This window comes from Poecilia latipinna, unplaced genomic scaffold, assembly GCF_001443285.1.
Source record: "Poecilia latipinna isolate Pla-1442-1.1 unplaced genomic scaffold, P_latipinna-1.0 Scaffold768, whole genome shotgun sequence".
NCBI classification, from domain to species: domain Eukaryota; kingdom Metazoa; phylum Chordata; class Actinopteri; order Cyprinodontiformes; family Poeciliidae; genus Poecilia; species Poecilia latipinna.
Genome location: NW_015113384.1, coordinates 22,019 through 30,019, shown reverse-complemented (window position 1 = coordinate 30,019; position 8,001 = coordinate 22,019).

Genomic DNA, 8,001 nt, shown 5'->3' with positions numbered 1-8,001 from the left:
GGAATTTAAAGGGAGAAAGAACATTTCGGAAGTTTTTCTAAAAAAAAAAAAAAAAAAAAAAAAAAAAAAAAAAAAAAAAAAACGCTCATTCTAGAACATGTTTGGTTCACCTAGGTCTAACCATCAGTGGGGTTTTTTCTAGAGCTGATGCTTGTTTCCATGTATTTGGGAGCCAAGCTTGCTTCATCGATAGTAGCACTACATGGAAGAAGAATGTAGAAGCAAGATGGCCCCTTCACCTCTGCGACACTTGTTCAAAATGGCGTTTGGGTTCTCGAATGGGTTCTGGACCATGTCAGTGGAAAAGATCTATTGGTGATCTAGAAAGATGATCTAATGAGGACTGATAAAACACCACTCTCTCTCTGTATGTGTGTGCTTCAAACTAGTGAAATTTTAGAGGACATAGAATAAGAAGTTTTCAATTACGAATAGAAGGTTGTATAAAGTTGGCAGAAGAGGAGATTTTTTTATTTCCCACCACTGAATGGACATTGTCAAATCAAATCTGTTCTTATGCATTTTGAAATTATATTACTGCAACACAACAAAAAATTATTTAAGGTTTTTTCATATTTTTACCAGTATTGCCACTAAGTATGTAAATGTTGTGTCAGTAATAAAGATCTCAATAATTTTTGGCATGCTACTTATATTGCTTTCATATTTAAAAAGAAAATATAGAATGCACTGCTCTATTTCAAATCATCATAAATACGAACCGAGGCCATAAAACATCTATGTCAAAAGGACGGATTCACCCTCTCACCCAATAAGATATTGCTACTGTACATTAGGGCCGTATTGAAAAAATTTTGTCTTCATTTGTTTGACCGTTGAAAATATAAATGTCCATACAGGGCCTCAAACCTCTGCAGGAGCCAGCCGCTGACATTTCTTCACTTTGAAAACACAATGAAATCTGAATATTGCCTCGAATGAGCAGATGCCCGTGGGGAAATAATCCATGGTCCCCGAATAGTCCCTAATTGAATTGTCTTTTACTAAATAGAGTTTCCTCTAATGCATACTCTCATCAGAGAATATGACAGCCGGTGATGCTTCTCATATCTGCCTAAAAGAGCCCCCAGATCCAAGGACCTATTAACTGTATTACCCAACCCAATATGCCTGCCTAAACCCATTACCCTGAACCCTTTGTGTATTTTTGTCACTACATCTTTGCACAAAATCCGAATCAGCTTGTGATGGATGCTTAACAAGACTACACTTTTATCACATATCCTGCTGACCTTCAACAAATTGCTTTGCAAGTTTGCCTCCAAGATGAATGTGACAGAGCTGCTTTCTTAAATGCAGGATCCGGGGTGAAGAGGGGGGCTGTGTTTTAGTTTTTCCATGCTTGTAAGCCCCTAACCTTCACTTGAACCCACACCATCTGTCAAAGGCTGTATTTTTATTTTTTTTTTGAGGTACAAAATTCATTTTGGTCTTGTAGTCGGCCTGCTGCAGCTGGAGGATCGTGAAGACGGTTTGGCCAATTAGCCAAAGTTAAAAATAAACAAATGACCACCTACTCCTGAAGGAAGAATGGGGGTTGTCCAAGCAAAGCTTGACAAAGAACAGGTTGAATACCTGTGTTGTTGTTTCTGGATAAGGCCAGACACTTGTAAAAAGTTCATTAAAATGATAAATCTCTACTTGGTGCAAGACCTCTTCCCTGTGCTCCACTTTACCCTCACAGACGTTAGGAAGCTTCCAGCAGTGTAAATCACTTTGACCCGCAAACCCCACTAACACTATGTTCCGAAGCATAATGTATTGCGATCTCTTCCCAAAGTAAACAATACCGTTTTATAAAACAGGAGACTGTTTAATAAGTGTGAGTCATGATGTCTGAGTTTTCTGCTTCAATAAACTACACAGCTAAGGTCCAGACACTTTACTATTGCAACTTTTTTTGTTTTTTCTTTTCTTTTTTTTCTTTTTTTTTTTAAAAAAAGGACCTCAGATCATGTCTGACTTATTATACACTGGGATATTTTATGATTTTTTTTTATATGATTACATGAATCTGTATTCCAGAGGTTTAAGAAGCTTTCTCACATCAAGGTATATCAAGTTTTAAAAGTATACAGCTTTGAAACTGTTTTAATTCCCAGTCCTGCTGTTTCCCCAGTTTAAATGAAACCCCATTAGAACAACACTGCTTTTAAACGACTATTGGCAACCTACAAGGAGTCTGTCTAGTAGCTAACTGTAAGCTCTACCCAAGTCTGACTAAATAAACAGCTAATGCAACCTTTTCATGCCAGAGTTACTTGATAAAACACAGGATGGCAAAAAAAAAGAAAAAAATACATACAGTACCTTGGATAATAAATTATAACTAAACAATACAGCTAATCTTGTTATAACAGTAACAATGAATTTGTTATTTTGCGGCAGAAGGAATATGTGCCTTACGTAAACAGTCTTGGATTGAACTTGACAAGTCATTAATAGCACCGTATTTGGTCACTGTAGTACATTTTAATCTTCTTTGACCCATGCCAGTAAACATTTGAAAAATGTGATGAAAACCTGCTGAAAGCCGCCGCTGGTGGTTTTCATAGCTGGTGGTTTTCATAGCTGTTTAAACAACAACATTTCTTTCATATAGCAGCGGGTTTCTTGCAAACACTGCATTCCACGAGTATCTCCGCCTTAGTTAGCTTTGGAGAGCTTTCCCCCTCTTCTTTATCAGCGAGGACCTGTGTCTTATCATGACTAATGCTGAAAATTCCTCCCAGAGATAAGTAAAGGAGCTTAGGATTACCCTCTTGACTGAACATTGGAAAAAAAAAAAGAGGAAGGGATGGAGTACGCACTACATGTTTATCCCTGTGTGTGTGCGTGCGTGTGCGTGTTTGCGTGCATGTGCATATGAGTCTAAGGACAAGCGAAGAAGAGAGCGGAGGAGAGAGTTCAGCTGGCTCTTCAGTATATTTTCTCAGTCTTGAGGCAACCTCACCATTAGTGTCAGACGCTCAGATTATCCGACCAACAGAACAGGGATAAGTGGATTGATGAGGTGCTTCCATAAACCCTGGCTGCTACAATGGAAACAGCCTCTACACTCCTGAAGCAGCCATTTTCCTAAAGGAAGGGCAAAAATAATGAGCTACTTAACCAGGCCGTTCACCGCATTTCTGTCATATTACAGCTGGCCTGTTTGTTTATCCCGGACAGATCTATATTTCACTTTTTTAATTAAATTATTCTGATGCAGACTAAAAGCCCTCAGCTTAATAACATGCCAATTACAATGAAGACCTACTTAGAATAAATATGAATATAATTCAGCAATTTATTGCTATAAATAAAGGGGAGGTCTGGGTCCCCTGACACCCATTGATTAATAATTGGTGGCACAGTCTTAAGGGGCAATTACGGGGAGCAATTTTACATCTTCACTTAAAAGTTCCAATGCAATTTGTCAGAGCAAACGCACGGCCCTTACCTCTCTAGATCTAGATCAACAAGTAAATCAAATAGATATACTTTGGCGTAATGTATGCCCATGTTTAAGACATTGGACATTGCGACTGCAAAATTGATAGATCAGTACGGTCCGGTGGACCTGTTTGTTTGTGGCTGCCCTTATGATTACCTCGTGGCAATCTATTTCAGAGCACTCTGCTTGATGATGCCTTGCATTTGCATTTCTTTGTCATTTGCATGGGTGTGCTCTCGAAACCTATACAGTAATGAATGAATGCATTCTCAATTTGTTAATGGAGCTGGCCTTTACCACTTGTCCAAATTTGGCAACATATGTTTTGTAAATGCATATTGATTTATTTTGGTCATAAATTTGCCATTTTCCTCAAAAAAAAAAAAATAAATAAAAATAACGGGTACACAACGGAGCTGAATTAATGAGCTGTCTCTAACAGAGTATTTAATTATGTGACACTCAAAAGCACAATGTACAGGCCCCCGCTAAGGATGGATTGTTGTAAATCTGGATTTGACTCTTTTGTTTCAACAATAAAGGACTTAATTAATAAGGCAGGTAGTTTATTAAATCATTAATAATTGCCCGTCATGTTTTATTGAGAGAAAATAAATGCTAACAATTAGCTAAAGGTTCCATGCCCTTTAAAAGTATTCAGAACCTTTGAACTTTTTTTACATTGTTTGCCTCATCAAAATACCTATATATAACTCTTAACTTACTAATGTTAAGTTAAATCTTGATTTCTTGGGGTTTTATTTGATGTTGTAGATGAAAACAAATACATCATTTTGAATATTTTCAACAAATAAAATGAATTTGTCTGATAATCCTAAGCAAAGGAACTGCCATCAGCAGGCACCTAAATTCTTGACCGTTTAATTGATCTTTCACATAAATTCAACTGTTTTCTGGATGCCACAGATATTTGTTGGAGAATATTAGAATCATGTAGACCATGTTCAAGGGGACAAGGTTATACAACAACAACATAAACTTTAAAGACCTTAAAGAGCACTGTTCAATCCAACATAAAAAGCTGTTTTGCTAAGAAAAACTGGCAAGTAATTCAGGATTGACTTACAAAGTTGGTAGACATATTTCCAAAACATGTAGTTGTAATTTAAAGTGGAGAGTATTAACTCAGTCTGAATGTTTAAATATTCTTAGGAAACTGAAACAAGTATACACCATTTTGTTTGTCTATCACATAAAATCCCGATAAAATACATTGAAGTTTATGGTTGTAATGCAACTTGAAGATTCCAAGAGTGTAAATAGTTTTGTATGGCACTGTATAAAACAGCCTTATTCTAGATAATCAAGTGATTTCTGAATCAGACAGGCTCATGTTTTGGGTATTACGTGAAATAATTTCTTTCCAAGAGGAGACTCCAATTACCTTTTACAAAAGCAGAACAACTGCACTTATTGTCTCCTGTCTAAAAACAAAACATTCACATAATATAACAGTAACGTTACAAAACTGTGCTACATTAGAAAGCCTTTAACAGACTAGACAGCACGCTGTTAAATGGAGTGTGCTTCCATTGGCATGGATTTAGGAATTTTATGTCTCATAAATAAAATTTAACCATTTGGAAAAATATGGTCGACTGCCTAACACAGTGAGCATTATAAATACTGGAGTTAATCATTCCTCCACTGCAGTCTGTAGTTTGTTTAAGGCTCTCCTCATTCACAGCATGTTAAAGATAGCAGCAATAACAGTTTTATTGGCTCAACCGTTAACAGCTCCCCTGTCCTCGAGCCACAGAGGATGAAGTAGACAAACTGTGCAAAAACTACCAAAGTGCATATAAAAGTTAACCACTTTCCTTCTATAAATAGTAAACTTTCCCATTTTCCTACATTGGTATTGCAGATGGAAACCTTTAAATGTGGGCAATTTACTATCCATGGGCAAACAGCAAAATAAACAGCACTGCTAACCTCATTTTGTCTTAAATAAAATACCCTACATGAGCGAGGCTGGCCTTCATTATATGTGCAAAGTGAAGAGTTCATGACCAAATGAATGATCTAATCAGATAAATGGGATTTATGGTAAACACCACCGTTTGAAGGAAGGTTTTAAATCAGGAGTGGGAAATTGCCTTTATAAATAAATGAAATGGAGATATCCCCTTAAAATTTAAGATGCAAAATCAAACTGAAGTTTAAGAACCATTTTGCATTCATATGTTACTATCAATAATTTTGACTCTGAAGTTTTGCTTAGAAATTGCTATCATAACCGTCAGTGTTTGTGAAAACCAAATACACCTGCCAGTTTGGCAGCCATATGTGAGCATCTCAGGAAGGACGTTTTTGAAACATGTATCCATTTAGTAGCGGGTATTTTAGTGACCTCTAGCATTTGCCTACTTTGGATTGTACTCACAGCTGCAGTATACAATTTTCATGAATATGTTATTTCTTTACATATTTTTTAACATTGTGACAGTATAACATGAGTCAGATAATTTGTGAGAATATAAAAAAATAAATTGAACTCACTGTGCCCTCCCAGTCATCCTACCTACTGAATTCTGTTCTGACAATCATGCTCATGTACATGCTGCTCAATCTGATAATGGCAAAGAAACAACTTACTATTACAGAAGAAAAAAAGTGCTGCTATTATGGTTGTAGCTTCTGAAAAGTACAGTAATATGCATGACAGTAACAGCTATGACGATGATTTATCCCTAGGACTAGGACTTTGAGACCAAATGTAGTAAAACGGAGAGATACTGCGCTTTACAGAAACTAATGTGGTATAAGTATGCATCGCTAACAAAAGGGGATTGAGGTCATATTTTTTTAAGTATTGCTACAATAATATTTTTAATAATTAAAAAACTATTGAACAATTGAAAACACTTTCTACCACTAGTCACTCTGTTCTGAAAAATATGATAAACCACCTTAGACTAGGTCACCCCACTGATCCACTGATGAAAAACTGTTATATGGATAACAATAACTGAAGAAGTGAAATGACTTCTATTAGTCAGATATATATTTATATTTTTTTATTTATGTTTATGACAATGTTTGACCTTCATGTTGTGAGTCACTCACATTTAAATTTAATTTATAATTTAATTTATTCAAACCGTTCTTCCCACCTAGGCTCTGGTAATGTCCAACTGTCTGACATGTTTTAATAAATACTGTTGCTATTTTTTTTTATTTTTTTTTTTTATGAAAGTAAGAATACTTATAACCCCTAATATATTACTGCACATTTTGTGAAAAAAAAAGAAAGAAAATTAATTAAAATCATGCTGGACACAGAAGCAAATATCAAGGCACTCTTCCTCAGCCCCAAGCCTCCTAGCAGTAACGGCTCCCTCTGCTCGTCTCTGTGACCTTCTGTTTTGACCCACTAGGCTCAGCTGTTAAACCCAACACCCACTGGATATCACACAAATCCTTAACAACCTTTCCAAGGCCGTCATAAGAAAATGATCATGCACATAACCATAATTCTGATTGCATCATTTGGAGCTGTGTTGTGCTTTAGCAGGTGGAAGTGAGATGTCTGACCTTGTTTAAACCCATAAATCCAATCTATTCATCCATCATCGAGTCAATTATTTGTCATTTGTGTTATGATCAACTGCTCCAGGGGATGCGGTGTGTTCCAGGATCTCCCGACAGTCCGTCTCAGTTTTCTCTTTGGGGACTTTGCAGTTGTTGTCCTAAACTCAGTCAGCTTGAAAGAGACTCTTTGTTTGCTTTGCTATTTAGTCATAGTTAATACAACTTATAGAGATGTTCTAATCTTTTTTTTTTTTTTTTTTTCCCAATTTCCAATCACCATTTCTTGGAAAGCTCTCATCTACTGATATTGATCGGTTCTTATTGGCTTTAGTACTAGGAAAACAGTACAGCATATATCCTTTTATTCTCACTTTCACGCTTTTGTGAATTATTTAAATTAGGAGCAGACAACCAATGTGTGTGAAAGAGGAAACAAAGACAACAAAATACGGTTTTGCCTAAATTTAGAATCTTATATTTGCTGTTATAGGGGCATAGCATGACTAGAATCAATATGCAATAATGTTTGAGTGCATTTCTCAGTTTGTAGATCCTTACTTTAACTTTCAGATTTCCAAAAAGGTGCCAGCAATTTTAAACCCAGCTTGTTCCATGACAAAGGTTGTAACCTATTTTTATCTGCTCCCTCGCCTTTTTGCAGTCAGAATTAACCTCCGACCTTATTTTTTAAACACCTCACTTATACTGAAAATAATTAACCCTGAGTTTGCACCATCCGCACCCAGCAAGTTCAATGGTTAGTGCGCTCCTCTGCTTAGGTATTGAGGGATTTAATCATTGATTAAAATATCAGATTTCTGAGTTACTCAGCAGAATAACATATGCATACTGTCACCAGGCCATTTTTTGTTGCGTGTGTACTTAAAGATTAACATCATTCTCAAAATTGTCTCTTGCATAGAGATGGACAATGTGGCAAAAAAAAAAAAAAAAAAAAAAAAAACCCCCGCCAAAAAACAAATCTTTTT